This window comes from Ylistrum balloti, unplaced genomic scaffold (assembly GCF_031769215.1).
Source record: "Ylistrum balloti isolate Yb309-2 unplaced genomic scaffold, AGI_CSIRO_Ybal_v1 Utg371346, whole genome shotgun sequence".
Taxonomy (NCBI): domain Eukaryota; kingdom Metazoa; phylum Mollusca; class Bivalvia; order Pectinida; family Pectinidae; genus Ylistrum; species Ylistrum balloti.
Window position 1 is genome coordinate 156,904 of NW_026782714.1, and position 7,982 is coordinate 164,885.

The following is a 7,982-nucleotide window of genomic DNA, read 5'->3' on the forward strand; positions in this document are numbered from 1 at the left end:
TAGTAAATATTAAAAAGAAAAGTGTTGCTTTGTTGCGTGTTTTAAGGCACTATATTTGAACGCGTACAAATGTCTCTGGGTGATATATTTGACAGGGTATTTGACCCAGCCCGCTTGAAAATGTTTACATTCAAAGTCCATAATATGTTTTCGACCGCAAACATAGTTTGCAAAATTCGGGGATGGAGAATCTATTTCAGCATTTTTTTTTTAATGTATATAGCCCAAGGGAAAAAAATAGAAATCTGAAAAATGGCGGTGTCCAGTGATGGCTACAGCGAGGTGAGTGCGAATATTTGATAATATGAGATTAGAAATGAGAGAAAAAAAACTCTTTTCTATATGGGTATGTAGGATAGGGATATTCCACCCTCGGGATCACAAAGTGTGGTGAAAACCCTCGGCAAGCCTCGGGTTTTACCACATTTTGTGACCCCTCGGGTGAAATATCCCTATCTTACATACCCATATAAAAAAGAGTCTTATATTCCAAGACGTTATCATGGAAGTGGAAAGTAATTTTTATACTGTTACGTAAGCAAGACTGATTCTAACATCAATATCGAGTCGCTAAACGGCCCGTTCCCCTCCATAGCGACACTGTTTTTTACCCCCGCTATTTCCTAAATTAATGGGATCGGCAATTTCCGGATATTTTGAATAGAGACCGCGTTTACTTTTAGTATAATCTTGGTGTTAAGCGTCTTCGTGACGTGACTGAAAAAAACCAGACGAGAACAATCGAAGCTTAGTGGAATGAAAAAAGGTAATTTATAATTAAAACACGTATATCAGTAGTTTTGTGAAAGCCAACAAATCTATGTAGCAATATGTGTAGCTGTTAATGACATCTTTGAGTCATTATTGAGTAGGTTCCTATGTTTAACATTACCGGAAAAATAGACTAGTTTCACTTTCGGTCACTCATTCGACTTCGTGCTCTCACGGCTTCTGTGTGGATCAGCTGACCTGTGTTATAGTCATTTGTATCAGTTACACTACAGTGATGGGAATAAACGAACCAAAATTAGTAAATTATACCTTTAGCAGTTAGATAACTTAAAAATATCTGTTGGCTAGTTTCCTTCAGCAGTTTTTGCTATATTTACATAGCAACTAGCAATACGTAAGCGTTAATATCTTAGCGACTTCCTACATCTTCTGTGGATTAATATTATGTTGAAATATGATTGTTATTTACTGATGCATCACTATGAGAATGTCAATTTACTTATGTATTAAATTGAGTTCACCACTCATGGCAAGCTAAAAGTGAAGCACTCCAAAATCTCCATTACCCCTGAGCTAAGTAAGAGACATTGACAGACTCCATATTTCAAACAAGATTCATTTTCCGGAACACATGATATGAGTGGTAATTGTGCATCTTTTGATGTCCAGTTTTTTTGGTATAGATGCCAGAAATTAATGGTGTTTGTAATTTTCTATATATGCTGGTGATATGTATTTTTTGCATTAACCCAATATCTGAATTTTTTACTAGCTGATATGCTTTGAAAAAATTCTGAATTTAAAGTAAGAATTCTGCAATCTATTTTTCTTGATATTTGTCATTTTCGAGATTTTGATTTTGTTTTTCCATCCCACTCATATCTGAATTATTGCGTGAACTATTTTAGAACACCATAGAAACACTGTACAGTGAAAAATGGTTAACATTTTCAAGTGAAATATTTATCAGATGTGAAAATGAAAAAAATATCTTTAATTTTCCCTAGTACAAATGAGGCGGCTTAAAAGTATGACAACACATTTCCTTACTGTTAAAAACCATGTACATGATCCATTGTGTGCACCTTTTCACACATTAAAATCCATATCTGTTAAATTTTTACTTCTGCTCACATTAAAATTTACCAGAAGTGGAAATATATATATATATATATAAATACCTACCCTCTGACCCCTATTACCTAAAGAACTACTGTTAAAATTGGTGTGCCCTACATGATTGTTAATTTGTTTGATTTTAAATCATATTCCATCATCTAGAATATATCATAATTTGAGGTGTATGTCAGGATTATATAAAGTGTAATTGTAAGTAACAACATTACAATGTACTGCAGCAAGACATCAGACTTTTACAGTACCTTCCAGTTATTAAAATCTGATCACTTATTTTCTTGTTTATAGTATTGACCTCCAAAGATGGCTGCCAATTATCAATCTACAAAGGAAACAACAAACTTTGCCCGGATTTGCAGGGTTGTGGTTGATGTCATCCCTGACCTATTCAGGGGGCTGCTTATTGCTCGGCTGTCATCACATGGGCTGGCAAGTAATTTAGCCAACCACAAGGCTAAGATTTTTTCTCTGTTAAATAAAGAACAGAAGAAAATTCTTTATCCTTCAACTGGTCAATTCCAAGGTTCAGTAAAGGACTTTGATTTGTCACTTCTCTATCTCCTTTTAAGAAATCTTGGAAATATTCCAGATCATCAAAATGGATGGGGGCAAGTTCCAGATACGGCAGACCGTTCATTGGCAGCAAACATCGACCGCCTTCGTTTGCAGCGAAACAAGGCCTACGGGCATACAAAAACTGCTTCTCTTTCTGATGGAGATTTCCAGACTAGATGGGATGTTATCCGCCAAAGTGTTGAGGACATAGAGAGAAATCATCTGGTATCAGTGTTGTTTGTAACAGCATTGAATAACATACTGACAATGACAATGGACCCCGCTACAGAGGAGAGATATGTTAAAGACCTTGAAAATATTGAAGGTAAACACAGAGGAGAGATATGTTATAGTCCTAGTAAATGTTTAAGGTAAACACAGAGGAGAGATATGTTATAGTCCTAGTAAATATTGAAGGTAAACACAGAGGAGAGATATGTTATAGTCCTAGTTAATATTGAAGGTTTACACAGAGGAGAGATATGTTGTAGTCCTAGTTATTATTGAAGGTGAACACAGAGAGATATGTTATAGTCCTAGTAAATATTGAAGGTAAACACAGAGGAGAGATATGTAAAAGCCCTTGGAAATATTGAAGGTAAACACAGTGGAGAGATATGTTATAGTCCTAGTAAGTATTGAAGGTAAACACAAAGTAGAAATATGTTATAGTCATTGTAAATATTGAAGGTAAACACAGAGGAGAGATATGTTATAGTCCTAGTAAATGTTTAAGGGAAACACAAATGAGAGATATGTTATAGTCCTTGGAAATATTGAAGGTAAACACAGAGGAGAGATATGTTATAGTCCTAGTAAATGTTTAAGGTAAACACTGAGGAGAGATATGTTATAGTCCTAGTAAATGTTTAAGGTAAACACAGAGGAGAGATATGTTATAGTCCTAGTAAATGTTTAAGGTAAACACAGAGAAGAGATATGTTATAGTCCTAGTAAATGTTTAAGGTAAACACAGAGGAGAGATATGTTATAGTCCTAGTAAATGTTTAAGGGAAACACAAATGAGAGATATGTTATAGTCCTTGGAAATATTGAAGGTAAACACAGAGGAGAGATATGTTATAGTCCTGGTAAATGTTTAAGGTAAACAGAGGAGAGATATGTTATAGTCCTAGTAAATGTTTAAGGTAAACACAGAGGAGAGATATGTTATAGTCCTAGTAAATGTTTAAGGTAAACACAGAGGAGAGATATGTTATAGTCCTAGTAAATGTTTAAGGTAAACACAGAGGAGAGATATGTTATAGTCCTAGTAAATGTTTAAGGTAAACACAGAGGAGAGATATGTTATAGTCCTAGTAAATGTTTAAGGTAAACACAGAGGAGAGATATGTTATAGTCCTAGTAAATGTTTAAGGTAAACACAGAGGAGAGATATGTTATAGTCCTAGTAAATGTTTAAGGTAAACACAGAGGAGAGATATGTTATAGTCCTAGTAAATGTTTAAGGTAAACACAGAGGAGAGATATGTTATAGTCCTAGTAAATGTTTAAGGTAAACACAGAGGAGAGATATGTTATAGTCCTAGTAAATGTTTAAGGTAAACACAGAGGAGAGATATGTTATAGTCCTAGTAAATGTTTAAGGTAAACACAGAGGAGAGATATGTTATAGTCCTAGTAAATGTTTAAGGTAAACACAGAGGAGAGAATCTTTGGCTAAGATAATCTATCATCAAACATGAAATTAAGAATGTAGTTAATACATGAAAATTTACTGTATTGTTCTGCTAATGTTTAAAGTAATTTTACAAGTTTTAATCTGCAATTGTATGAAGACAAGTCCTTTTCATTTGTGCTATGTGGTCTGCTATCCACTCTTTATTAAGATTAACAGTATAATACATATTGTCCTGCCATCATCAGGTATAGATATTAGTATATTTTATATAGTTAGGTTATGATACAGTCACTCATTGTTTTTGGACTTTTAAATTGTATCAACAGATTATAGATAAAGAAAATTAAAATTATTTTCCTGCAAACATTTTAACAGACACCATCACTGATTTGAGAGACAATATCACTGCTGTCACAGATGATGTCACGGCTGTGAAGTATGATGTCACTGCTGTGAAGGATGACGTCACTGGAATGAAGGATAAAGTCTGTGCTGTGAGGGATGATGTGACTGCTGCAAGGAATGATGTCAGTTCTGTTAGGGATGAAGTCACTGCTGTGAAGGATGATGTCACTGGTATGAAGGATAAAGTCGGTGTTGTGAGGGATGATGTGACTGCTGTAAAGAATGATGTCACTACTGTGCAGGATAATGTCGATGCTATGAGGGGTGAAGTCGGTGTTTTGAAGGATGATGTCACTGCTGTGGGGGGTAAAGTCAGTGCTGTGAGTGATGATGTCACTGTGGTGAAGAATGCTGTCACTGCTGTGCAGGATGATGTCAGTGCTGTGAGGGGTAAAGTCGGTGCCTTGAAGTATGATGTCTCTGCTGTGAGGGGTGATGTTGATGCTGTGAAGGAGGATGTCACAGCAGTGAGGGATGATGTGAAGACCGCGAAAGATCTTTTTTTCTCATCAAATGGAGGTATGATAATCTTACTAATATCATAATATCAACAGACCCATGTATTAATATAGTAAAACCCTGAAAAGTCAAACTCATCGGGACGATATTTAATAATTTGAAGAATTCAGGGTATACAAGTAATCAGAGGTTGATCCATCCGTGTCCATGAATGACATATTCAATATACAATTCTTTTTCCAATCCGATGTATGATAATTTTTTTTAGTTTTTTACTTGATATATGATTTTTTTTCCCTCCAGAAATCCATGCTGACCTAAGACCTTTGATTGGTAAGTTGCATCTGGACAAAGCGTTTGTTGTGTGCGGATATAGAGCGGATTTCTCAAAACCAGAATCACAACATGACTGGGCATTGTTTGCGAAAATCAAGCAGATTTGTCATAAAAAAAGTTTAAAAAGTTTTTAGTTTTGTATATTTTAAAAGAAATATGTAAAATTGAATGGAAATAATCATATTAAGTATAAAATAAAATGTTACCAGAATGTAATCCTTATTGTACCCTCATCGTTAGTTTGTGTGAGCGCCCATGCAGTCACAGAGACCTGTCAACCAACCAACCAGCCCATGCAGTTACAAGCATATCCCATTCTACCAAACTTGCTTAACCTTGTCACCAAAAAATTACATCCTTGAATGCAACAGACTGTATTTTGTAAAAGCGATGCATGACTCTCCTTGAGTCTAGAGGTTGGGGCTCCATTCTGGGAAGGAGAAATACTGTATACAGATTTCATGTTCATTCACACTGTTAACCAACAAAACCAAAACTTATAAAAAATCAATAATATCAATACTTTGCTTCTTTAGCATTTATTTTCTTCATTTTCTTATAGTTAAAACCAAAGAGAGGATCACAACAGATAAAAAGAAGAAAAAGTTCTTGGAGACCAAAGGGTTTCGTGATGCTCAAGAGAAACTCACAAAGAACAAAGTCTTAATGATCAAAGGCAACAGAGGAGATGGCAAGACTTCAATTGCCATTCAACTCATGGACTGGTTGATCAAGGAGCATCAATGCAGGGAACCACTTCAGCTTCGTAAGATTAAGAAATTAGATAAAATGTCTCCAAACTTGAATCTGGTTACTTTTATTGATGATATTTTTGGAGAGAAAAAAGTTGCACCAGAGTGGAACAAAAGAATCACTGATATAGAAACTCTTTTTGCTGATGAACAAACAAATCCCAATTTTTTGATTGTAACTATTCGTAATGAAATATATAATGTTTTAACAAAGCGGTCTTTGGAACCAGTTTTCACCAAAGATAATACTATTGACCTGAGTTCGGACACATACAGGATTTTAGAGGAAAGAAAAAACCTTCTAAAAATGTATACACCAAACAATTATGTATGGGAAGAACAAGAAATAGAAGATATTTTGAAATATGCATTGAGCATTGGGTTTCCACAGTGCTGCAACCTTTTCTATGACTCTGTGGAATTGCAGGGAAAACGTGGGAAATTTTTTGAGAAACCTTTTAAATTTTTGATTAAAGAGTTGTCAAAATTACCACAATATTCTGCCATTTTGTTTCTTTTCCTCAATGGAGGGATTATAAAAGTTAAAGATTTAGACCCAAACAGTGATAAAATCAACAAAACATTGCTAGAGGAATCATTTGATATGAATCTGATTGATGATGAGGATGACATAACCACATTGACTTACAAGAAGAAAGTAGGATTTGTAAAAGAAAGTTTAGACAGGTTACTAGGGTTTCTAGTGGTGAAGGAGAAAAATTGGTTGTCTGGTGATGAAATGTACAGATTTAATCATGATTCTGTAAATATCACAGTAGGTCTTTTGTATGGGAATAAAACACCAATTGGTTATATCCAGAATTGTCTAGCAGAATCCCTTGGTTATCTCACAACCTCAAAAACATCGTCAGACATGATTGTCATATCATCAGATCATTATACATGTCTGTGCGAACGTCTACTCCGAGAGTTTGAGTGTAAGGAGTATTATCATCGTAGTATAATTAGGTCTCTAGATGTATGGAAAGATCCTGTATTTGTTGGGAGATTTGGCAAGTTGTTAAATGAGAGAAAAGTTGATAAACTTGCTGTGTTAAATAGAGCCTGTCATTATGGTGTAAAAGAATGTGGTTTATATCTTCTGAGTGAAGGAGTCAAACCTGACAAGGACACAAACTGGTGGTCATTGATTACAGGAGGTGATGAGGATGATGAGGGAGATGTGGATGTACTTAAGGAAGTTGTTAAATACCTGAATGATGAGATAAAACATGACCTGTTAAATAGAGCATGTTATTCTGGTTCAAAAGAATGTGGTTTATTTCTTGTGACTGAGGGAACCAAACCTGACAATACACAAACTGGTGGTCATTGATTACAGGAAGTGATGGTGAGGAAGATGTTGATGTACCTGAGGAAGTTGTTAAATACCTGAATGATGAGATAAAACATGACTTCTTAAATAGAAAATGTCATTCTGATTCAAAAGAATGATTTTTCATATCTTGTGAGTGAGGGAGTAAAGCCTGACAATGAAACACTATTATATGTATTGTATGTATTGTTGTAAAGTGTTTAAGATTATATTACATGTGTAGGTGTTTTTACTGGGACATTAGATAATACACTTTATCTAAATGTTGATGATTTTGTTATTTATTACATTTGAATCAGTTGATAATTTTCTGTTCTATAGACAGAACTTGCCAATTAAAGTGAAAATGATAATGAAATCATCTGCGTATACAAGTTAGAAATGAGTGTAATTAACATTTAATAATAAGCTGTATCAGGAGACGATATATTCTAATACACCTGGGGACAACAGTACTTTTCAGGAATGGAGCTTCCCTCTGGTACCTCTCTACAGTACAATTGTTATAATACACCTATGGGTGATATCTGTTGTCTCGAGGCTCCGGTACTTTTCAGGAATGGAGTTTCACTTTCGTACCTCTCTACGGTACAATTGTTATAATACACCTGTGGGTGATATCTATTGT

The 7,982-nt window shown here is 34.8% G+C and overlaps 1 pseudogene; it reads left to right on the plus strand.

The window, feature by feature from the left end:
- The first annotated feature begins 736 nt into the window (after positions 1–736).
- Positions 737–7,587, plus strand: LOC132562115 (uncharacterized; annotated as a pseudogene).
- Positions 7,588–7,982: the final 395 nt, after the last annotated feature.